The sequence below is a fragment of the Mirounga angustirostris genome, unplaced genomic scaffold (assembly GCF_029215605.1).
Source record: "Mirounga angustirostris isolate CCGP_5_RB_7025 unplaced genomic scaffold, mMirAng1.0.hap1 SCAF_2, whole genome shotgun sequence".
Lineage (NCBI taxonomy): Eukaryota > Metazoa > Chordata > Mammalia > Carnivora > Phocidae > Mirounga > Mirounga angustirostris.
In genome coordinates, this window is record NW_026991710.1 from 102,177,407 (window position 1) to 102,203,607 (window position 26,201).

General features: G+C 40.7%; 1 long non-coding RNA gene across 1 annotated transcript; it reads left to right on the forward strand.

Moving 5' to 3' along the window:
• The first annotated feature begins 840 nt into the window (after positions 1-840).
• Positions 841-3,617, forward strand: LOC129045934 (uncharacterized). The gene is made up of 3 exons (XR_008506437.1): positions 841-984; positions 1,889-2,067; positions 3,423-3,617. It is a non-coding gene; the product is annotated as an uncharacterized LOC129045934 (long non-coding RNA).
• The last annotated feature ends 22,584 nt before the right edge of the window (positions 3,618-26,201 follow it).

The following is a 26,201-nucleotide window of genomic DNA, read 5'->3' on the forward strand; positions in this document are numbered from 1 at the left end:
ACATATAGGTTATATTTCATTTTATGATATTCCTAAATCCATTTGTTCATAAATTCAGTGACAGTCTATAGGCAGCCACTACTGCCATCTGTTGGTGGTGGGCAGAGTTGATGCATTTCTACATAGGTGCATAAAATGGTTCTTATCTAAGTCTATTAAGTTGAATCGTCACCACAGGAACCTCTGTATTCTTGGGGGAAAAAAAGCATGTGGAATCAGACAGACTTGGGTTCACATTTTGGCTGTGCCTCATGTAAGAAGTGTGACCACTTTCATTTTGGGTTTCCCATTTGTTCAATGCAGATAATGCCAAGTTCATATGAATGTTGTAAGAATTATGTAATGAATGTATATTAGTTTGGATAGATGCTAGCCAAAATCTCAGTGGCTTAATACTGTTCCTTGTTAACATCACAGTGTCTTGCTCGTAACACAGTTCAAAGTGTGTGCTCTGAATCACCAGGCAGCTCTCCTCCAAAAGGTGATTCAGGACCAAGCTTCTTTTTCATCTTATGACTCTACCATCTTCAACTCTGGCCTCCAAGGTCACCCTGGAACCCACCATCAACCATCAGAGTGAGAGGAGAGGGCATGGAGGTGTGCAAGGAGGTTTTTATCAGCCAGATCTGGAGCTACACACATTACCTTTATACTTCTTCCATTCGCCAGAACGCAGTCTCCTGATGGCATCTCACTGCTGGTAAGACTGAGAAACATGGTCCAGTGGTCTCTCTGTCACAGCCATAATTTTAAGTAATAAAAACATAAGCATCACTCTAATGCAGTTGTGAATTTTTCTTTATGTATTGTGTAATACTATTTATATTTTTCTCAGTTATTAGTAGATGCAAATATGAAAATAAAAGGCAATGTGGTGTGATGAAATGAGCAGTGGTCTTGGAGATGTGGCTTCTAATTCCGTGTGATCTTGGACATATCACTCAGTCAATCTGAACTCCATTCCATATCTGGAGACTGACAGGGGTAAAGCCAACTGTGTATCTGTGTCGTCTGTCTCCACCCCCATATCCCTCGCTCTAAAAGTTTACAGCTTTTTGCACAAAAGTAACACAAAACAAAATGTGTAGTGACTCTCAGAGTAGACAAGTGATAGGACACAAGTCTTGGATGGGCTTAGATGGGACGATTTCTAGAAGAGAAGCAGCTTTAAGCCCATTCTTGGAAGAAGGGATGGTCCCCGGTAGAGGGAATAAAGTATGGAATGCCAAGCAAGGAAGGCATAAAGAAGATCATAAACAAGAATTTAGGGGAGGGAGCATGGTATGGAGACTAGCCTGGCTGAAAAAAAATGTGTTAGAGTGAGGCTGGGGGTGAATTTAAAAAGTATTTTGATAGGAAGAAAGAAAGAAAACATTAATATTAAGCTGCCAGACTTAGGAACTCTTATTTAATCCAAAAGATCCCAGAAGAAAGCCAACTACGGTTTTTGTATGGGCAACTGACATCATGAAAATCTGTTAGTCATTATGAAAAGAAATGTGATTAGATCATAGCATTTGATGTGACAGTACCTTCTGTTAAATTGTTGAATGTCAAAAGTCTAAATGCTCCAAAAATATTCTTCCAAATATGTTAGTTATCTGAATCCTATAACCATTTCAAGGAAGAAGAGTTTTACGTGGTAATGGAGAAAAGATGAGGTTGTGGGAAGAATCAAATAGTTTACATTGAAAGAGAGCCCTCATTTCTTTGCTTTATTTTGCTTTATTTTTTTTAAATCAAGGTTAAAAATGTAGGTAAGACATGAGTCAGAGCAAACTCAGAAAGTACCTAGAAGCCTTCAGCATTTGAAGCCTGCTGGTTAGTTTCATGTGGGTGAAGTTCGGTTTTCAGAAACACAAATTGAAAATAGAACTTGTTTGTTTAGATTTTGCCATTCTCTAGGGGACCTACAAGAATGTTCAATGAACTCTGAGGGGGAAGAATTTCTTCTTGGGAACTGCCCCCAGAGAGCCTTGTTTGGAGAGAATATGGCCCTGGAGCAGATCCTGAGCACATTGCATTTCTTCTCTGGACCAAATCTGAGGAGACATGGTCTTAGCCAAGGTAAGCACAAGCAGAAGCTCAGTGCAGTCCTCCAAGCAGGTTTCCAATAAAGGCCTCTGTCATGCTCTCAGGAAGCATGAGAGGTTTGAAACATTCCCCAAGAAAGCTACTAATGACACCTCTGACTCTTCTTCAGCACTAATAAACTCTTGGGAAGCACTGTTTTTGTTTTTATTTTTTAGAAAAAGGTTATTTTCGATGGGTAACTCTTTGTGATTTACTGCATATTAACTTTTTTACAGAAATGAAATATTCTGTTAATAACCACGTGACTGTCGCAAGTCACAAGCCTTTTCTGGGCTTCAGGCTTTGGTTTTCTTCTCTGTAAAATATAGAGACTAGATCATATAATCTCTGAGGCCTCTTCCTGATCTGAAATGATAAGTTCTAATTCAAACAACTTCCTCTTTCTGGTGAAGTAACATGAAGCCTGAGGTTACTTTATCACATTGTTCTAAATCTCTATCACTCTTAAAATGTATAGGAAAAAAACCCTAAAACAGCCCATTGAGCATGTACTGCGGGAAGAATCCTCCATTCAGTGCGACAGCATGTTGGTTGGGAGCACTGAGCGCAGAGCTACTTCCCTCCCACCCCCCCACCCACCCACCCCGGACCAGGGGGAGTTCACATCTTTATGCTTCTTAGAAACACCAGGGTTTTTATTGTGGCTGTACAATAGGTTCTCTGGCTGCACTTTCCAGTTTGGCAACAGTTTATTTGCTATCTATTATTATTCTTTATTCTATTTCCATTGTTTTAAATGGGTTCTTCTTCTTTCTCAGGAGGTAACTCCCTCTAAAGAAAGATCGTATCCTAAATAGAGCCAAGTTTATTTGCGGTGTCCAGGACAGAGTATGTGATGATGATGTGATAGGCCATGATGATGAAACGAAAAAAACATCAAAGATTTCAGAGCTGGACTAATATGGTAGCCATTAGCCATATGTGGCTTTTTAAATCAAAATTAGCTAGAACTGAATTACATTAAAAATTCATTTCCTCTGCCCTACTAGCCACATTTCAAGGGCTCAACAGGGACATGTGGCTAGTGACTACCATTTTGGACAGCACAGATATATCACATTTTCATCACTGCAGAAAAAGTTCATTTGGCTAGGCTGCCTTGGAGATCAACTGGTCACAGAATCATATTCTTAAGGGATGTCAGGAAATTTGGAAACCACAGAAAGCATTCTTCTGTCCAGATTCTATCAAATCTTTCCAGTACCAGAGAATTTATCACCTTACAAAGTGGTCCATTTCAATTTTTGACAACTTTATTTTAGAAAGTTCTTCCCTAAACTGGGTCAAAGTCCATATCCCTTTAACTCCTGCTGTCTCTCTAAACACAGGATAAGTGAATGGCTCTTCCACCTGGAACTTCATCAGAGCATCAGTGCCTCTCTTGAATCTACTTAGACTGCTCTTTGCCAGTTCGGCCCTGCCACAGGTGAGGCGGCTGAAGCTTTGAGCAGTCCTGCCTCACCACTCCATGGCAAAGCTGGGACTGAAGCCAGGTTTTCCAGCTGGTGTGTTCCAATCCAACCTTACAGCTTCCAAGTTTAGCAACTGTGTCATTAAAGATGTATGCATATGAGTTTGTAGAGTTGAAGCTCTTGGTCTTTTACCTTTCTTTCCCTTTTGTTGTTGTTGCTCCATTTTTTAAATTTTCTTTTCTCATTGCATGCCTCCTAAGAGACTCAAGGTTATTTATTCCCCAGGAGAATAAAGAGTATGCGAAGTCTGAATGAATATTTCAGAACGTAGAACAATGGCCGTCCCCCAAAATAACCTCAGCTGCCAAGCGCAGAAATCACACAAAATGGCTTGCTTTAGTTTGCTAGTTTCAAAGCAGTATGAGGATAGAAGAGGAAGCTAGAAGCACTAAAGAGAAATGACCTACTTCTAAATGGTGTCTAGAAGAGAGGATGCTCTTGATGACTTTTCAGTAAGAAAGGGCATCTATCTCTCCATGGAGCTCTGTGGAGACTTTGCAGGTGAGCTGTTGTAAATGTCAGTTACAGCTTCAGATCTGGCGGGCAAGCACTCACTGAGGGGTGGGGTCTGTGCTGGGGCAACAGAATGATTGAAACATTGTCTTTACCCTCCAGTCACTGGCAGGGAGGGTAGGTGGAGTCAACAAACAGTCAGTTACCACTCTAGACCATTCCGTGGAGCTCGGAGGGGTGTGTTCCAAAGGAACCAGCAGATCAGTCTTGGAGCTCAAATGATCACAGCAGTTGCTGTCAAGCAGAGCAACTTCTGAGAGTCACCAAGTAGGGGGACCCACAGACCAAGGGTCCTAGGAAAGAAGACTCTGCCCAAACCAGACTGGGCCCAACAGAAGATCTGGCACTGCCTAAACAGCTATCTTCTCTAACAACAAAAAAACTGCTCCCTGATTCCCTTCATTAAATTTGGCATACCAGCAGGAGTAACGTCACCAGCCTCCACCACCAGGCATGCCCCTCCACATTCAGGTCCGTGGTTGACTATATATATGTAGATTTGTGTATACATGTATGTGTGTATGTGTATATATCCATACATATATATAAACAACACATGTAAATAGGATAGATAGGTCTTTATATAGAATTATTTTATATATATGTATGTATACAAATACACATATGTGTATGATTTTATATATTTTTTATATTTTAGTTGTCTTATATTTGTACATAGGGGCATATTTATACATACATACTTCTAGTTATTTATACATACTTCTAGTTGTGTATGCTTATAAATATATGTAATATTTTTATATAGCACATATGTATGTATATGTATGCACACACTTCTGGAAGGACACTGAGGACATTTCTGGAAGGATACACAAGATATTTTTCATGGTGGCAACCTTAGGAGAGCAGGAATAAAGATCTTGGGGGGGGCAGTATGGAGGGATACATTGCATTTTATTTTGTAGCTTTTATGTATTTTTTAAAGAGAGCGTGCACAAGCAGGAGGAGCGGCAGGCAGAGAGAGAAGAGGGCTCCCCGCTGAGCAAGAAGCCCGACACGGGACTCGATCCCAGGACCCTGAGATCATGACCTGAGCCGAAGGCAGCCGCTCAACCGACAGAGCCACCCAGGCGTCCTGCTTTTCTGTATTTTATGTAATTTTTTTACTGCATGTTAATTACTTTTAGAACAACAAAAGTGTTTTTATTAATATTTGGTTAAACTAAGGACACCATCACCAACTTTGCCCTGTTTTCTAACATGAACTCCAAAGTGCAAATAGAGTTAAAAGACCTTGTTCCAGGCTGGGCTCATCCAGGTACTTTGCCTTAGATGACTTAAGTTGCTATGTTTTTCTCCACATCGGCTGACCAAAGATAACTAGGTCCAGAGTAAGGTTATATGAGCTGATATAGGTGACATTGTGACAGTGCTTTGCAAACTGTAAGCTTCTACATGGGAGTCCGTAACCCTGGCTGGTGGAAGTGTGCACAACCCGACTGCTATCATCCGGGTCCTGGTGTGTGTGTGGCAGACAGGGATGGGCTGTGATGTAATGACAGGGAAAGGAGGGGGAGCGAGAAGAAAAGAAATGAGAAGGGACAGTAGCAGAGGCTGAGATAGGAGAGGGTGGAGGGGAGGCCTCCAGGAGGGCTGATGCAAGGCGGGCCTCCGTGCAGAAGGGTGCTCCACTCTGGCATAGGACCTGAGCTGCCATAGCTTGCCCCTATTCCCAGCTGATACCTGAATACCTTCATCGGGACAATGACATATCATTCCAGATAGTGTCATGAGAATAAGGTGAATTCATGTCTCTTTGTCCAAAGGCTCAGCCTTCTCCCACTGTCCTCTGCCAGACTCTTTAATTAACTCTCTTGAATCCTCCAATTACTAGTTCAACCAGCATATATTGAGTTTCTCCTCTCAGCCAGGCACTATGCTCAGTCCTAGGGACATGGGATGAATATAATATTGTCCCAGCCATCACGATAGTCCCGTTAATAGTGGGTAAGGACAGGGAAATAACAAGGGCAATCCGTCATGCTGTTACAATAGCGAGTATGCAGAGTGCTTTGATGGGGACTATGCATAGTGAGGGGGAAGAAACATTGAAGGATAGGTAGGAGTTTGCCAGACAGAGAGGATTTGAACACAGAGGTTTGAAAATGCACGAGGGATTCAGAGGAAAGTGAGTAATTGGGTTTGGCCGAAATAGAGAGTGAGGGCAAAGTGACAGGTAAATCTGGAAAGGCTGGGCTGGGTTGGTTGTAAGTGGCATTTTGTATTGGGCTAAGGAGTTTGCACTCTGTCCAGTCAGCTCGAAGGGGCTCAGGAAGATGAGAATCAGTTCATTTGATTTTACGTCTTTAGTGAAGGAAAACTTATATAGCTACCCAGTTATTTACCTTTAACAAATACTTTATTCATAATAAGAACCTCTCAACCTACTTATTTCATTGCAAAGGCCAATTTGTCATTTATATTCTATTTCTGTCAAATAATTGATTGGCCACTCACTACTATTGGGCATAAAGCACAGAAGAAAATTTAACCCTGTTTGGGAATCAGAATCCTTGGTTTGATGAATTGATAAAAGTTATGATTTTTCTCCCATGAAAATGTAAATACAGAATATTGCATAAAACTACAGGGAATTCATGGAACTCTTTTAAAAATTCCTAAGTTCAAGGGTTGTATATACAATCAAATGACAGTTTTGCTTTGACAGTTTGGTTTTTTTAACAAGAAAATTAGGTAGAGAGTCTTAGGTACTGACCTAAAGCTTCACATTCGATTTAATAAAATGAGTTCAAAATCTTTTTTCGGTGATAGTCTGAGGTCATCTCCCAAATACAGTGTAGAATGTTGAATTATTTTGAAGTCTTGGTTAAATGAACTCTAACTCATATTTTATTAATAGAGAGAGGGTCATTAAGCTATTTTAGGATGCCCAAACATGAGATGATAGAGGAAATAATTCTATAAAATAAGATGAAAAGCAGCGATTCCATCAGATATCAAATTTTCAAAAGCCTTTCCTGCTGCTGCCACATAAATGCTAGCGTGAGTCTAGCTGTAAATAACGATCTCTCGAATTTTAAGGCTTGCTAAAATTCAGAATAAAATATGATTCCTTTATCGATTTATTAACTAAGAGACCCTTGAAATTGCAGCTCTTTTTGCACATGGAACAAGGGTAACATCCTTTGGAAATGCATTACTGGGCTTTCCTATCTGGAACCTGCAGAAAAGGCCCGGGGCAAAGGAGGGGCTGGAGACGGAGGCAAGGCTGTGTATTTGAACCTTTGTGGCAGGAGTGCAGAGAAAAAGATTTACTGTTTGCGTTCTGAAAACCAAAATAGGATTTTTTTTCTGATCTTATTGAAAAATAAAACACTCCTAAACACTTTATTGTCCTATTAACGTGGGAAGAACCTGATCTGGTGACTGATCTTGAAGTTTGGTGTAAGGAGGGAGGAGCGGACGGCTGGAAGAGGAGGTGGCAAGAACCTGTGGACGGGTACAGGTGGGGAAAGAGGCCGGGGAGGAAACACCGAGTCCTGGCCTCCTCCTCTTGGCTGAAGCCCAGGCGGGGACAGATCTGCTCAACAAGCGGAGCGGCTCTACTCCTGTACGCATGGTGGGAAAGCCCTGGTTTGCAGCGCGTGCCGGGCCACTACACGTGTAGGGAGAGTATGAGCTCCCCTAGGCCCTCACACAACACAGTGAGTTCTGAAGTTTCTGCTGGCAGGAGGAGGGCTGCAGAAGAAAGCAGATGGTGTTGGCTGTGCAACTTGGCAGCAATCTCCAAGTGAAAGCAAAATGGCTTTGAAGCCAGGTGACAGCCAAGCCTCAGGGGCCAAGTCAGCAGAGAGAAATCTTGGTCTCAGGCCAACCTGAGAGAGCACATACCAGTTACGGCAGCCTCAGATTTCAGGAGCAACCACCAGCAGGATGCCCAGGGGAAGAAGCAAGGCAGCCAGATTATAGGGGACAGCAGCCGGTGCATGGCCAGGGATGCCACAAAGAACACAGGAAAGCCCCTCAGCCGCCCTGCTGCTACCCAGAAGGGAACAGAGCATTCTGAAAGTCTGAGCATTTACTGAAAGATGGAATCACCCAAAACAAAACATTTAAACCAGCTCTGATGGACGGTATCACATCCGATTTGAAGAGATTGAAATTTAGACCAAAAGGTTACTGTTTAAATCATCAATCATTTGTTGGTGCATCTAAATGTCTGCTCCATCCAGCAGCGTGGAGGCTCATAGGAGAATGAAGTCAGCCATAGAGAAATGAAGAAGCTACGTTTCTTTTGCACATCTAAGTGTGCTGTGAGTGAACTTGGAATCCAGCCACATCTTTTTCCTGCTACACAATTCTACCACAAATTCAGGATTATATCATAATTATATCATAAACTTTCTTTGAAAAAATGAGAAAAAAATCCAAATTTTAATTAGCAGGGTTCATCATTTTAAATGCACTAGGCAAATATCATTTTATGTGTTTCATAAATTATTGACTTTTCTGTTACATAGACCATATATTTTGTATATGCGCATGTGTGTGTGTGACACATATATGTATATATCTTAATATTCTCTGTTTCCTTTTTTGGGGGGGTTATATTTCCTGTGTGCTGAGCTGGGGTATTTATTCTTCTGAATGATGCAATGGGTTAATAAGATAATAGGAAGGGAATCTTTTAAGGTACAAGGACCTCGACACTACAGTTTGTTTCGGTTTGATTAAACAGATGGAATTCCACGCAAGTGGAAAGTTGTGAAGGCGGACACCTATAGCATATACAACATCAGTGAACAAAACTGGTAGGAAGTCACTGAAATGAAAGGCGGCAGAATGGTTTCTAGCATCTCACCTTTTACCAACAAGACTCTGCTGCTGTGAGCCTTCTTTACATTTAAAATCCAGGTTTTGTAACAATAAGTGATGTTTTTACTTGTGAAATGCTAAATCCTAACCGTCAGCGAATGGAGTGGGTGATTGCCTGGAAAACGACTCATACATTCCTTGAACTTCTCTCTCAAAGAGTAATTCGTTTATGAACATGTGGAAGAACTCTGGGAACTACAGTAAATGTGGGAGTTTTCTCTGAATAAAACTATTGAAATCTATGATAAGAATTATTCTTCATTTTGTCATACAGGTTATTGAGATGGCAAAGTCAAACTTTAAGTGTCATATTTTAGAAGGTTTGCTATGACCTAATTTTAGTTAACCAGAAAAATTTCTAATTAAAAGTGAATATATCTGAAGTGGCAGAATGCTTAAAGGACACTTTCTTCCCAACTAATTCTGTAATGTTGAAACAAGAATTAATGAAAAATAGTAGTATGAAGATCCAAATTTAACTTTTGTCATTTTTCAAAAGGATATAAATCTTGTTAATTTAACTAGAACCTATTTTTTTTCCCTGCTTAATTGCATTTTTGTAGCACACAGAATTGAAGAAATGATCAGCACTACAGTAACTATTTTAGCATCATTAATTTTAGATACATTATTTTCAATGAAGAAGAAATATCCCACTTAAAGCAGAGAAAATATGCTTAACATTAGTAGATGTCGAAGGTATGCTCTCTGTAAAGAACAACAGCAAAAGGAGAGCGTATGTTTTAGGAGAGTATCCACCAAGGGGGTAAACTGAGAAATTATGATTCTTGCCATTTAACACTCGCACCATTATCTCATGCTTGATTTCCCTTTGTTTCTTCTTCTATTTAGTGGCACAAGTGGCTTGTGGCGGAAGAAAGTGCAGACTGCTTCCCTAGGTGCCATCAACCTATACGCACCAGCGCTCTGAGGAACAACAAGGTGCTCAGTGATGGTAAACACTCACGAGGAAACCACTTCAAAAAGCTCAGGTCAGTGTTCACAAGAGGACAGTTTTCCCACCAAGTGCCATGTAAAAGGAACATTGCTTCTACACAGAGGAGAGCTGAGGGAATAATGCTATCAAGGGAAGAGGTCACAGGAAGGAGACTCCACAAAGGCAGGGGTTTGGGGGACTGATTGCCCTGGGTTTCAATCCCAGTTTCAGTACCCGCTGGGAAAAATCACGCAAGCGCTCTGCACCCCTGTGTTCTCACGTATCGCACGGAAGGAAGGATACAAGCTTTATGAGATGGTTATGAGTATTAAATAAGTTAAATGGATAAAGTCCTTGCACTTTAGAGGAGCATATCAGGTCCCCTACCTGGTATTCCTACCTCCATTAATGACTTGGGGGTCAAATGTTCTACCATAATCACCTACTTGTTCACATGAGCACACATGCCATCCTTGGGCTCTCACCCTGGGTGAACATGGACTGATTTGAGGAGTCATTAGTCCCTACCCAAGGCAGCTCTGAAAGCCTCACATCTAGAAGTTTCCCTGCCCCACCTCCAGTTGTAAGGCAGATAATTCAGATGAATCTTCTGAGCTATATCAGTTTTATGCTTCTGTTCTCCTCATTCAAAGAAAACCAAATGTTTTTTAATCCTTTCTAGAATAATTTAGAGATCATCTACAGAGGGCCCTCCTTTGCCATGGACTTTAATTTCCCTCACCTCCTTCTCCCATTTAATGTTGACAATAATGGTAACAGGAAACACAGTGACAGCTATCATTTAGTGAAGGCCTGCTAGGTACCAAGCACTGTGCTAAGCCCCTTGTGTATATAATCCTTTCAATAATTCAGAGAGATGGGTTTGTTATCCACACATGGGTTTCTTGATATCAAGGACTATCCTTTCCAAGGCACCATTCCTGAAATATTTTGGACTCTCTTAGAAGTGAGCTTTCTGGACATTCTGGTTCTGCCGGTCAGAGGTCCCCTCAGCAGAAGGGATCACTTCTGCCACCTGCCATCAGAGAAAGCATGGATCCCCAGACCATGTGGCCTCATCCAGTAGTGACTTCTAATTCTCTTCTGCTACCTTGAATGGCCATACTTCCCACACTCCTCCCCTGAGACTGGGAGAGAGGAAAACCCAATGCTGGCCCAATTATAGCCTTTCTTGTTAGTGCAGAGGGTCCCCTAGCTCTTTGTGTCACCTCGTTGTTAGCCCAGAGCTCTGGGGCAAGATCTTTGAATGTCTTCTTGACTCTCTCACCTCCTTCCACCCTGCACTTTTACTGTACATAACAGTGATTCCACACCTCCCTAAACTGCATCAGTGTGGATGAATCCCTCTCTGTACTGAGCACTCTCACATTAAATAATCTCTCTCATAATGCTCGTAATAATGTGCAGATATTATAGCTAAGGCTGGGACTGAAGTGTAGAGATATCAAAGAGTTTTGCTTAAGATGATCCTGGTAGTGACAGCTGGGACTAGGATCTAGATCTTTTGACTTCAAATGCAGGCGTTTTTATATTTATACTATGCTATTCCCGTCCTGCTCTTGTCAACAATTAATATATTTTCTGGAATGTCAGAAACAAGACACTGGCCTTTCATGTGTCATTTCAATACTTAATTCTATGGAAAATGATGATCTTACAATGCTATTTAGCAGCATTCGTACATAGTAGCATTTAGCAAATGTGTTAAATTTAAATACTAAGGAACATTAAGTACTTAAAACATTTTAAAAGAGTGATTCACTACCATTACTCAGAAAATATGCAATGAGGATGATTCACTATAGAAAGTTTAAATGAGACTTTGAAGTAGACAATGTACGAATCATAAATAAAAAAATTTTTTTAGAGAGAGAGAGAAAAGAAAAAAAAAAACCCTTTGTGGTTGCTTTTCTTACAACTAAATATCATTTTACTAGAAAAGGGCTTGGCCAGCATATTGATTCATCCTGGACGGATGCTGTTTCTTGTTTTAGATTTTTTTTTTTAAGACCTACTGTTCATTTTAATAATTTCATTTCTTTTTCTTCCCCTTCTCATTCTTGATCTCCTTCTCTCCTCCTTCTCTTATCTTCTACCTCCTCCTTTTCCTTTTTTCATTTTTGGGGGTATTAAAATTAGTTCATACAAAGAAATCACATATTGTACTACTCAATTAACACCTATCAAAATGACCTTTACGTTTGGCTTCATTTATTCTTTCTCCTTGTCTGTAGATAATGCCTATTATTTTCTCCAAGACAAATAAAGGTATTAGAATGGTCTGTCTCTAACAGTAGAATGGAGGAGAGTCAGTGTTGAGACATTACAAACTCACTCTTCAGTGAAGTTTCCAAGTTTATGTAGGATAGGGTCTTAGGATTCTCTAGAGAATCAAAACCAACAGAATGTGCACATACTTATAGAAAGAAAAACATTTATTTTAAGGAATTGACTCACACAATTGTGGAGGCGGACAAGTCCAAAAGCTGCAGGGTAGGCTGACAAGCTAGAGACAAAGGGAAGAGTCCATGCTGCAGTTCAAGTCTGAAGGCAATATGTTGGCAGAATTCCCTCTTATTCAAGAGAGGTCAGTCTTTTTCCATTAAGGCTTTCACCTGCTTGGAAGAGTCCACCCACATTGCAGAGTACTGATAATTGGCCTTACTCTGCTGATTTAAATGTTAATGTCATCTTTAAAAAAATACTTTCACAGAAACATCTAGAATAATGTTGGACCAAATTTCTGGGTAACATGGCCTAGCCAAGTTGTCACATAAAATTAACCACCCTGGATGGCAAGATACTCCCAATACTCCAGAGAACATTGCCCCATGTCCCATTTTCAACATTATCAGAATAAGTACAGTGGTCCCTTGATAAATGGTATGAGATACAACTCCTGTTCTTTCTCTGGCTTAGCCAGAAATGTTTATGTTTTTACAACCTAAAACCTGGTTCCCTACTTTTATGGAAATTCAGAAAGGAAAGTGTTACCTTAACTCCAATTGGGTTGTGACAAATCAATAGCAATTTTCATAGCTTTTGCAAAGCTGGTAAAATTCTTTCCTGCAAGCTCCAAAGATTTAACCATTTCTTCCCTACTAGTCTCTATGAACAACAGTATAAATTTATGGAATTATTAGAATCACTTTCCCAGAATGTCATTAATTCCAATTCTCCATTCCTTTCTTTAAACTCTAATATTGACTCATTCCTTACTCTGTTCCTCTTTTCTTGTAGATATAAGACAAGCCCAATGACAATTAAGTCAGACCTGGGGAAAGCAGGGGAACTTGTGGGTCCTGACTCCCCACAATCCTAAGTAATTCTATCCTCCCCAGGGCTTGCGCCTGAGGAAATTATTATATTCTCTCTCTCTCTCTTTCTCTGTATCTTTGAGGGGTGAAGATCAGAATTCAAAGAAAGATGTGGAAGACAGAAAATAAAGAGGGAATTGCAATTTTTGTTTTTTTCAGTTCACTGTCCCTAAGAGCCTAAAAAATTGGGACTGAGAAGGTGTAGCGAAATTTAGAAAAGAGATGCTCACTGTATTGTAAAAAGTTCCTCTAAATCTTTGTCCAGCAAGATTGGCCTGGCGCTGGAGCTGTGAAGAATTGGGTGTAAAAGAGGGAGTCTGGAGGGGAAAGGCATCCCAGGCCCTGGGATCGTGCACAAGTGGCGATGGTTTGTGAGAAAGTGGCCCGACCAGCTTGGACAGCAACGAGAAATAAGGTTGAATAAGGAGCAAAAAGCCGCATTTTGGAGGTCTTGGAAAGCCTTCTGAGATAAGACTTGTCACAATTGCATTGTGATGAATAGGGAACAGACATGATGGGGGGGAGGAGCAGGATGAAGAGGAATGAACAGAGGACCACAGAGGGAGCTTTGGGGAAGCCCCACTCCTAGAGGGTGAGTGGACATGTGTGTATCTTGTCTCACGACTCATTTCCTCCCTGGCATTAGAAGGAGGTCATCTGATGATGGTAAAGGCAAGAGGCTAGGATTGAGAGCTTAAGAGAACATTGTTGAATTGCATAAACTGTTTCTGAGCTTCTGCTCTGAATGGGCCACAGTGTTAGATGTTAGAAATATGAAAATGAATAAAATATGTCCTCTCTCTTCTGGAATCTCCCAGTCTTTCGGCATCAATAAGAAAAAAAATTTAATGAACTTGCAACACAAGCCAGGCTTGACCTCCTACTTGACTGTGAGCACTGAGACATGTCAGTCTGGTGTGGGGTGTGGGCAGCTTACCATGGAGGCCAGTCTGGTGTTGACAGGTCATGTCAGAGTGAGCTGATGACAGAAGCTGGATGATTAGAGGTCCCAGGTGAAAAGCAAGTTCCATCCATGCAGGGAGTTGGGAGAGGCTCATGTGTAAGATGGTTGCAGCTTAAGATTCAGTATAAATTCTGAGATCTCATGATGAGGTCCAGGGAGTGAATATGCAGATGTGCTTCTGCTCTGCAATAGGGATGGAGGTCAAGTACCAGAGTGGGTAACGAGCTGTGAGATCCAAGAGTAGGATGAATTGTTAGTGGACAGTAACTTTCGTGCACTTGTGACAGTGTAAAATCGCTCCTCCGACTGGGCTGAGAAAATATTTCTTTACATCTCCATAAGGCATCTTAATTTCTTCATGACTCCATCCTCTAGATAATAGGAAAAAACCCCTAAATGTTAGTTCAGTCTGTAAGTAAACCTAGTACATTGTAATGAGAAGAAACAGCTCCATAATTTGCAGGGTTCAGCACAAAGTGGGAATGCAGTCTTCCTTATTAAAAAATTCAGAATTTCAAGATGGGTACAGTAGAGTATTCAACAAACCAGGTATGCTTCCAGTAGCATACTCACAAAACTACACCAGGTAATAAATTCAACAATCCCTTTAGGGGACTGTCCATCTCTTTAAAGTGTTTAGGGTCTGATTTCCTTTCTCTCTCTCTCACACACACACACACACACACACAGACACACACACACAGAGTTTTATCTCACACATAGCCGTCAGTGTACTACGGCCAGCTTGTACCAGCTGGACAGAGTCAACAACTGCACATCCTTCCCCAACTCTGTATTTAATGATATTTTGTGGATAACTTGAAATCAGCCATGGTGGGAGAATTTACAGCATGAAATTAGCAAGTGCTAGAAAGCAGAGCCTTTTTCTCCAGAGAGCCAATTAAACATTTACTAGCACATCACTGTATGTATGTTCCTAAACAAAGACGGCCTCTTTTGTTCATTTGCTGTATTCCTAACACTCAGAATGATGCCCACCACATAAAGGACACTAAGTTGTTTAACATATGAATAAATATCCTTCTCTGTCCCTAGAGCAGCATGTTCATGACCTAGATAGCACAGTAGAAGGTATTTCTGCCTACAGAAGAAATTTTATCCTTTGAGAGCTAAATGAATTTAGAAAACTCTATCTCTTTTCATAAAACCTGGCTTCAGCAACTATTGTCTTCTACCTAAATCCTATAGTATATAAGCTGAATATTAGTGTTTCTGTTCTCTTTGCATTCCTGCAGGAACGGGTCTAAACCTCTGCTAGCCGAATAGATCTCTGGAAAAAGACCGGGGGGAGTGGTTTGTACAAGGACGTGCAAAAGGAAAAATATCTCAAAAAATATTATCTCAGATACACATTACTTTTTTCAAGAGACTAAAGAGAAGGCATGATGGCAGGCATTTGTGGACACTGAGGAGGACTGGATGCCATAAAAGGAGCCATGGAGAGAGATTATATTTCTATCAGGGATGTGTCTTAGAGTCATTCAAATCATTTCACAAAGGTGAAGGTTTATTTCTATAATGTAAAGGAGAAAACTATACTCCTCTTGTGTGTCTCTCCTTTACTACTAACAGAACACTTCACTTCTGATACTTATGGTCACCAAATGTGTGAGGATTTTTCCCCCAAGCAATGCTTCTGAGATAACAGCTGGGTGTCCTACAATTCAATTCAATTCTGTGCTAACTCGAATTAGCACAGGACCCACAGGTTGAGGGTTCAGTCCCACAAGACTGCCCCCCAACTTCAGGCACCAACCACAAATTGTAGGTCTAGATTACCCACACTTCTATCCAACTTGGCTACAAATCAGAAGTTCCTATGACCTTTCTCCTTGAATTCAGTCATTCCCAGAACAGCCCACAGAACTTAATGAAATACTTTTTCTAGTTTATTATGTAATAATAAATAATGATATAATTATTATATAATAAGGAATATCATAAAGGATACAGATTAACAGCCAGATGAGAGGTACATAGGGTGTGGTCTGGAAGGGTCCTGAATGCAGGAGCTTCTGCCTGTGAAGTTAGGATGTACCACCTACCCTGTATGCAGATGTGTTTACCCACCTGGAAGCTCCCCAGATCTACTTTCCTCATGGAGGCCTGATCTGTCATTAACTTCATTTCCAGCTCCTCTCCCATCTCTGGAATGGGGGTTGGGGCTAAAAGTTCTAAGCTTCTGATCATGGTTTGGTTTTTCTGGTAACCAGCCCCCATCCAAGATCCTACCAAGAGTCACCTCATTAAAACATAAGACATTCCTATCATCGAGGAAATTACAAGGGATTTAGGAGTTCTGTGCCTGGAACTGGGGACAGAGGCCAATATATATTTTTTCTCTTATTTTACACATAGGCAGCACCAGTCACACTTCTCTATATGTATGAGGCCACAGTCTATTTGCAAGAAATGCAGAATAAAGGAAATGCTGTTTGAGTTTTTAGATAATCTACTAAAAACTCAAAGCACAAATGCCATGTGTCTCACCACTACTGCCTCCTTTTTCTCCCTCCCTCTCTCCTCTCTTTCTCCCTAGATGTACTCCTCTCTTCTCTTTCCCTGCTCACTTACATTCTCCCCTTTCTCCTCTGTACTTCTGACTTGGGTGTCTCCCTTCTACAGGGAGTCCACAGTGAAACAGCTTGCTGAGTGCGCATGAAAGGAAAAAATAAGGAAATTGGGCCAGAGTTCCATCTCAGAGCATTTTACATTCCTAGAAGTTGAAGCACTGGGACCTCTGGGTGGGCATAGGCAGACCTGCGACTAGGCGTATTTACATTTTGGCAAATTTCTAAGTGCATTATACATTTTGGAAAATCTTATATTAACTTTTTTATGGAAAAAAAAGATTAATCCTGACATTTTATGCATCTTCAAGTGACTCTATTATTATACTTTTTCCCATACCCTCCCTCACATGGCAGAAAGAGTCCTGTGTGTTTATCAAATCTTATTTCATTTTCTTCTTCCTAGACACATAGAAGGACTATATTTTCCACCTCTTTTGTAGCTCACTGGAAGCCATGTGACTGAGTTTAGGCCAGTGGGAATAAAACCTAGCCATACAAAATCCATGACTGACCATGTTCTCCTCCTTTTTCATTTGCCATCATTTGCTTAAAATGGCAGTGTACAAGGTGCTAGATCACTGAGTTAACCACTTAGAGGGGAATTCCAAAGGGATGCCTCCCTCCCATCATCAGACAGTGACATGAGCAAGAAATAAACCTTACTGAGTTGAGCCACTGAGATTTGATATTTGTTACTGCAGCCTAGTAAGTCCTATCCTGCCTCTTCTCAGGAACATCCCCATAGGTCCTAAGATTTATTCTAATTGTACATACGCAGGTCATACACCCTTCCCTGAAACAATGATTGTGGCCAAGGAGGATCTGGCACATTGAACAAGCTTGGGTCATATGTTGTACTCCTGGAGTTGGACAGAGAACCTTGGCAAACAAGTGGATTGATATTGAGGTAAGAGTTGATATGCCAGAAAAAAACATGGACTTAGTTTGTCTTTTTTTCTTTTTTTTTTTAAGTGGGGGAGGCAGGGAAAGACAGGAAGTAAATGTTGGAGTCCAAAAACATCATGGGCTTTTAGGAATTATAAATAGGCTATTTTTATTTTAATAAGCATTAATGTTAAGAATCAGTTTGTAGATAAGTCTAGAAGGGCAAATTAAATACAATTTTAGAAATTCCAACCTGGAATACCAAGATAGGTCATCTATTCTATAAAATTTAGGGAATCATGTATGTTTTTGAGGTGGGAAGTTATTTGATATGTTTAATGAGAGCAGTTTTTTTTTTAAAGAATAATAATCTGGTAGTAGTATGCAGGATAGAATGAGATTAAAAAACTGAAGTTGAGAAAATTGTAATAATCCAAAAATGCAATGATAATTGATAGTAGTGGTATTGGTGAAGGGTTGACAAAGAATTGACATAATGAGGGGTGCCTGGGTGTCTCAGGCAGTTAACCAGCCGACTCTTAATCTCGGCTCAGGTCTCGATCTCAGGGTCATGAGTTCAAGCCCCATATTGGGCTCCACGCTGGGCATGGAGCCTACTTTAAAAAAAAAAAAAAAAGGAAGAATTGACACATTGAGTTACATGAGAAAGGGAGAAATGACAGGACTTCATGTCTGATATGATGTGGGGAGATAAGGAGAAATCAAAGATAATTTAAAGGTTTAAAACTTGCCCAGAGAAATTATATTTGGGAAAGATGATGGGCTTCAGTACATTGAGTCTGAGATGACTATTAGACATTCAAAATGGAAGTTAAGCAGTCCTGCAGCTGTAATGTGGGGAATGATCTGTTCTAGAAGGAAAGATTTAGGAGGCATCTACATAAAGATATTTATTGATAAGATTACTCAGTGAGAGTGGAGATTATGTGAAGCGAAGTTGTGAGGACGGCTCCTTGGGCAATAACCACTGTTAGGACAGAGTTGAAGTAGGACAAATTGAGTGAAGAAGGAGGAAGAAACAGAGGAGTAAAAGGACAAGAAAGTAATGTGTGTCAAGGGAGGGGAAATCTAAGGTTTTCTTAAAATTGCCCAATACTGCACAGAGTGACACTGAGTCACTGAGGATCTTGAAGTTTCAAGAGAGTGAAGATAGTTTCAGGACAGCTAAATTTTGAAGTGTTAACGAGATGGCAAATGGTAAGAAAATGGTGTTAAAAGGCAGGGAGGAGATAAAATGGTAGATTGAAAGCACATTGTATTGAACCAAGGTTTCTCCAGGACTGAGCAGACATGTGCATTTTTAAATCAGAGGAAAGAAAGCCAGGGAGGAGGAATAGATTTTGTCATCGTTTCATCTGTTTGGGTTTTTTTTGGCTGTTTTCAGTTTTTTCAGAATACTAGTAATAATAATAATGATACCTTTTATTGTCACCTAATATGTGTTGGGCACTGTGATAGGTGCTTTTCAGTTCTATTTTTCCAATTATTGTACTCATTTTATAGATGAGGAAGTGAAAAATCAGAAAGGTGGAGTAACTTGACAAGATCAGTCAGCTGTCAAGTGGTGGAGCAGGATCAATTCCCCTTGATATGAATTCACTTTCAATGATGCCCCACAGTCTCTGACGTGCCCAACAGTGCAGGCATGATAGAATCCGTCAGAAAGTTCTCAGAGAATGATGGTAGATGATGTCTAAGAGCCTGGGTATAACATGAAAGTCTTTCAGGGATTTCTAACAAGGGCCCATGAAAGCAAGCAAGGCCCCTGTCCCTGGAGGCTTCTCTTCTGTGCCCATTTACTAAAGGCAATAACATGTAGTTACACATGGTCTGAATTTTGTATCAGGAATGAATCAATCTTTGAAGGTAAACGAGCTTACTTTGTTTAATCAGATAAAAAAAATTATATAGTTATTTTACCTTTTAAATTAAGAAAAGCCAAGAACGAAATTAAGAAATCTTCTGAGGCAAGAGATCAACCCAAATACTCGAGCCCATCTATTGCCTAGTGACCTTTTTCTTCCAGTTGTCTTGTTTTATATTTATTTTACATTTTTTCAAGTTCCTTTGGGTGTCCTTTGGGAAAGTCAGTGGTATAAGTGGGATTTATGCCATATATACTGCCTTGTTGGGGGGTGGTTCTCCTCTCTGGAGAGAGCTGAAGGATGAGTAGGTTTTCAGCAGGAACACATGTTGGTGAGCAGGACATACCAGATGAAAAATAGCAGAGGCGAATAAGCAGAAGCAAGAAAGCTCATTCCAGAATACAAGAAGTAGTGCAGTTTGATGATGTTATAGAAATACAGAATAAAATATTTCAATTAAGAAGTTGTTGCTGACCATGCAGAAAAGAGAGAGGGAGGGAGAGTACTGGGTCCCCAGGGGTACTGCTCTACACTCTCAGCTCTCCTCGAAAGGACAGGTAGCACTGTGTACATCCATATGCAGATTCAATATGCACAGCTAGGGTAGCAATGTGAGCAAACTGTCGGGGATTTTTATCCAAGAACTGTCTCTCTTCCCAAGAAGCACTTTGTTTGGTGTGTCCTGAGGTTTGTGACGACACAGTGAAGTTGTGGGCAGGGATACTTTCAACCATGGTGGGAGCGTTTGGACAGAGTATATCAAGTCTGGGTCGTAACTGAAGACTGAGTGCCAGACTGAGGAAGAGCAGAAGTTCTCTTAATAAATATTCCATCAGTCAGCATCATAGACACTTGATGCTTCTCATTCCCTCTGTAGACTGTTTTCTGATGCCTCCTGCTCCTGAGCTTGGGCCACAGACGCCTCTCTCCACAGCCCCAGGCACTCCACTCCCACCGTCTGAGTTCAGGGCTTACCAAGAATAGGTTAAGCCTGGTTGTACCTTCTTTCTTTGTAACTGGAATTGCATAATTTCATTAAACATTGTGTCACCTGATGAAACGTGAATGTGAGGTGGAATGATAGGGGAATAATTTCCCTTTGGAAAGAATTGATAAAAGTGAGTACCTACAATAATTGATATTAAATTAGCTATGGATGAAAACGTTATTTTAAAAATTGGAGAAAATATATAAAACTCCAGAAGCACTCTGGCCTCAGGTTGCTTCACAGATACCTTTCAGGTCTTGTTCCCCCTCAAAGAAATGAAAGTTCAGATCCTAAGGTGGTAAGGCCTGCATGTGGCAGAGGTAAGGAGGAAAATCCACCAGAGGACTCCTGGCTCCATATGGTGTGTGGCTGCCCATGCTTCAAAGCAAGGATAAAAGATTAAGGGGTGTTTGTAGCATTTTGTATGATTCCTCATTTTAAGTGACTTCTTCAGGGACGCCTGGGTGGCTCAGTCGGTTAAGCGTCTGCCTTCGGCTCAGGTCATGATCCTGGGGTCCTGGGATCGAGTCCCGCATTGGGCTCCTTGCTCGGCAGGGAGCCTTTGTCTCCCTCTGCCTGTCACTCCCCCTGCTTGTGTTCTGTGTCTCTCTCTCTCTGTCTCTCTCTGACAAACAAATAAAAAAAAAAATATTTAAGTGACTCCTTCAATTAACCACTTAGTTATGGGTCAATAAGGAACCACTGGAGATTTTGACATAAGGAGGTGACATACTCAACACAATTACAGTAGAATTCGTTCTATTTAATAAACATTTTCACCTACCTCTCACTATGAAATATTTCAATACACTTGCATTAAAAATCTATCAGCATGCAGTATGGGTTAAATAGAATTTCCTCTACAACTGAATTTGACATCCAGGTACAAATGCAATATGATGTCGTGGGTGCAGAAGAAGACTCATGGGTTTGAGTCCTGGCTTTACCACTTAGCAGTACATGACTTTGGACAAGTTAGTTGGCCTCTCTTTGCCTCAGTCCCCGTCTTGTAAAGGGAGGATAAGAATAGAACCTATCTGGGCTGAAATTAGAAATAAACTTATTTCAGAGACTCAATAGTATAGGATACTTTGCCTGATATAGGAAGATAAGGATTTTGGTAAATTTGTACTGTACCTTTCTAAAATGTTATTAGAAAATAATTATGCAAAGTGAACACAAAATCCATAAAACCACTATTTGATTATCTTGCTGCTTAATTACATACCAACCTGGCCAATTGTCAGCAATTCTGAGTATCTGTTCATGTATAAGGGTGATCTAGTCAATTGGGAGTCTCCTATATGACAGATGAAGACTTCCCTCACTTCTTATACTGGGGCCAGTTATGTCTCTAGATCTATTTGGATACAGATGTGCTATATCAACTTCAGCCCAAGGAAAATGTTTGCTAAGTCAAAAGCAGTTACTATAATCTCCTGTTGACTGAAGATCATATTATAAATAAGAAGCAAAATTTTTCCACTGTGCTACAGCTTTCTACAAGGAAGACTGAATATCAGATGTCTTTAGTAAAGATATAAAATGCAATATGTCAAAATATAATTTTTCTGGGGACCCAGTCTTGCTATGATGCTCTGAGACTCAGAAGACTTTTTTAAAGGTTATATGTGTATGTATGCATGTATGAACCCAGAATAAAAGACATTCCTCACATCAGAATTCCTCACATCCTTAAGATGATAGTCCTTTTTTTTCTCTTAAGAAGATATTCTGAGTCTCACTTCTGACAGCTTTCATGGTTATATCAGCTTTTATAAACATCCCTGAGCTGTATGGATGACTGTCACATTGAGTCATGGTCATTCGCATAAAGTTTCACATGAACAGTAATGAAAAATTTTAAAAGAAAGAAGAAAAGAGAGGGAAGGAAAGTAGAGAGGAAGGGAGGATGGAAGGGAGGGAGGGAAAGTGATTCATTGCCCATTGTTGCCACAAGTGAAAAGGAAGAGACACTGTAAGTAGAGATCATCTTTCTGGGACATTCCTGCATATAAACAGTCCCCCAGATACCAGCAGCTTCTTTTGGACATGTCTCTTTTCCTCTCGTTCCCTACTAGCTGAGCTGAACTGGATCTCAGCTCCAGGAAAGCCCCGGCTGAGGGAGGGCAGAAAGGGTGTGAGGCAGCCAACTTTTCCATTTCCCCTGTTGGGCTCTGTTTTTCCATCTTACGGTTTGCCCTGATTCAGAACGAGAAGGTGAAAACACACAGAGGGAGATGGCATCAGCCACTTTCCCTCTGTGACTAGACCACACAACAACCAAGCCTTGATACCAAAGAGTCCATGAAACCAAGGCCTGGCCATTCAGGACAGGCTTGTTTCAACTCCTGGTCCAGTTTTGTCCCATGAATGTTGAACTTTCCCAAAGGAAAGAGTTTGGAGCGGTTGTTGAGCAAACTTCCCGGCAGCCACAGAGGCACTGGGTTCTGTGCTGTGCACTTACAGCCTGCCCTCACTGATGCTGCCTTCACTGGTCCTGACTCCCCTGTATTATTAGCCACTGCCCATGATGCAGGCGTTGTTTTCCTTTTACTCATCGGCACCCAAATCCATGGGGTGGTGAAGGTTAACAGGCTTTCTTATTAATAAGAAACTGGTTGGCCCTGTGGTCACAGAAGCAAAATGAATCATGGTTAGAAATATCCATCTCTGGGACGTCTAGGCAGCATCCGACTCTTGATTTCGGCTCAGGTCATGATCTCAGGGTCGTGGGATTGGGCCCCACAATGGGTTCCGTGCTGATGTGGAGCCTGCTTGAGAGTGTCTCTCTCCTTCTCCCTCTGCCCCACCCCCTCCTCACACTCTTGCTCTCTCTCTCTCTCTAAAAAAAGAAAAGAAATATCCATCTTCTCCCTCCCTTGGTATGATGTCATCAATTAAACCATCTGAATATGGAAAAATCTCTCCAATTTGTAAAGCCCTAAAAAGAAAGACTGAGTTTGTAACTTTCCTTAATTCTGCCAGTATTTAACAATAAACTTTGTAATATGGAAATCTCAGCTCACTGCCCCGTATATGCATTGACTTTCTTTTTACATCAAGAGAAAAATGCATTTAAACTTTTCTTTAATAATGCCAAGGCTTAACAAAAAATATATATAATCTAAAAGTCAAGACTCACCACTCAGTATATGTACTGATTATATTTTAAAGACTAAAAGATTCAGTTATAAGCAGAGAATAATGTTATTAGAGCTAAATGTTACTTTCTGCAAATGTCTGAAAGCACTACTCCTAGGTCGATAGGAATCTTTTCTGTTAGAGTACCACCAGTTTGTGGGGTGAGTGGGAAGAAGAGAAGCTTCTCTCTCACTCCTACTACTTCATCAATCCCCATCTCACAGCTGGCCTCCTTCGGCCCCTTTCCTCAGCCGTCCCAGGAGAGGAGTTGGACTTTGGGGAAGATCGTTTCAAAAGTGGTCTCAATATTTCCTCTCTCCCCAGACGCTTTACAATGTGACAGCCACTTCTCACACCCAGTGGTGGAATTAATTTCTCCACCCCTTCAATCTTAGCTGCTCTTAGGATTTGCTTTCACCAGTAGAGAGCAGTGCAAGGGATGGGTTACAGCTTCTGAACCTCTTGGGTGGCCTTGCACCTTCTGCTCTCGCCCCTTGTATGCTGCCACTGCATAAAGAAGCCCATTAACAAAGAGAGAACACATGAGAGAGAGGCCCACCTGACAACCAAAGCCAACCATCAGCTGTGCAAGAGCTCACCTTAGACCATCCAGCCCCAGTCGAACTGCCGATGACTGCAGCTACACATGTAACCCAGGCAAGACCAGCAGAAAGACCTTCCACTGGGTCTGGTGCAAAGTGATGTCCCACGGTACTTTTTTATTGAGATGTAATTTACAGGTAGCATTGTGTAAATTTAAGGCATATACTGTGATGATTTGATACATTTATATATTGCAATATGAGTACCACCACAGCTTAAGTTAATATGTCTATAATGTCACAAAATTATCACTTCTTTTTTGTGGTGGGAAATTTTAAGATTCCCTTAGCAATTTTGAGGCATATGACATGGGATTGTTGACTCTAGTTATTATGCTGTGCATTAGATCTCCAGAACTTACTCATTTTCTAACTGCAAGTTTATGTCCTTTAACATCATCTCCCCAATTCCCCTACCCACCAGCCCCTGGTAACCACCATTCTACTCTGTTTCTATGAGTTTGGCTTTTTTAGATTCCACATATGGGTGGTATCATACAATGTTTTTCTTTCTCTGTGTGGCTTATTTCACTAAGCTCAAAGTCCATCCATGTTGTTGCAAATGGCAGGATTTCCTTCTTTGCCATGGCTGAGTAATATTCCATTGTGTATGTATACCACAACTTTTCTATCCATTCATCTATTGACAGACACTTAGATTGCTTCCATATTTTGGCTATTGTGAATAATGCTGCATTGAACATGGGAGTACAGATATCTTTTCAATATGCTGTTTTCATTTCTCTTGGGTATATATCCAGAAGTGGGATTGATGGATTTTTTTTTTAAGATTTTATTTATTTATTTGACAGAGAGAGACACAGCAAGAGAGGGAACACAAGCAGGGGGAGTGGGAGAGGGAGAGGCAGGCTTCCTGCTGAGCAGGGAGCTCGATGCAGGACTCGATCCCAGGACCCTGGGATCATGACCTGAGCCGAAGGCAGACGCTTAATGACTGAGCCACGCAGGTGCCCGGGATTGATGGATTATAGGATAGTTGTATTTTTAGTTTTTTTAGGAAACTCCACACTGTTTTACATAGTGGCTACACCAGTTTATGTTCCCACAAATGGTACATAGGGCTTCCTTTTCTCCTCATCAACACTTGTTATCTCTTGCCTCCTAGATGATAGCCATTTTCACAGATGTGATGTGACACCTTATTGTGATTTGTATTTGCATTTCCCTGATGACTAGTAATGTTGAGCATCTTTTCATGTATGTGTTGGCCATTTGGATATCTTTTTTGGAAAAATGTCTATTCATTTCTCTGCCCATTTTTAATTGGTCTGTTTGGTTTTGTTGTTGTTAAGTTGTATGAGTTCTTTATATATTTTGGATATTAATCACTTATCTATGTATCATTTGCAAATATTTTCTCCTATTCCAAAGGTTAACTTTTCTCTTGTTGATTGTTTTTTTGTTTGTTTGTTTGCTGTGCAGAAGATTTTTAGTTTGATGCAGTCCTACTTATTGATTTTTGCTTTTGGTGCCATATCCAAAAAATTGTTGTCAAGACCAATGTCAAGGAGCTTCTTCCCAATGTTTTCTTCTAGGAGTTTTAAAGCATAAGGTCTTATGTTTAAGTCTTTAATCTCTTTCAAGTTAATTGTTGTGAGTGGTGGATAGTAGGAATCTAATTTTATTTTTCTGCATGTTATTATCCAATTTTTCTTAGTACCATTTGTTGAGGGGAATATCCTTTCCCCATGGAGTGTTCCTGGCTTCCAAGTCAACTATTAGTTAACAGTAGATGTGGGAGTTTATTTCTGGGCTCTCTATTTTGTTCCATTAGTCTATGTTTCTATATTTACGCCAATATCATGCTGTTTTAATTACTACAGCTTTGTAGTATAGTTTGAATTCAGGAAGTGCGATGACTCCAGCTTCATTCTTCTTTCTCAAGATTCTTTGGCTTTTTGAGTCT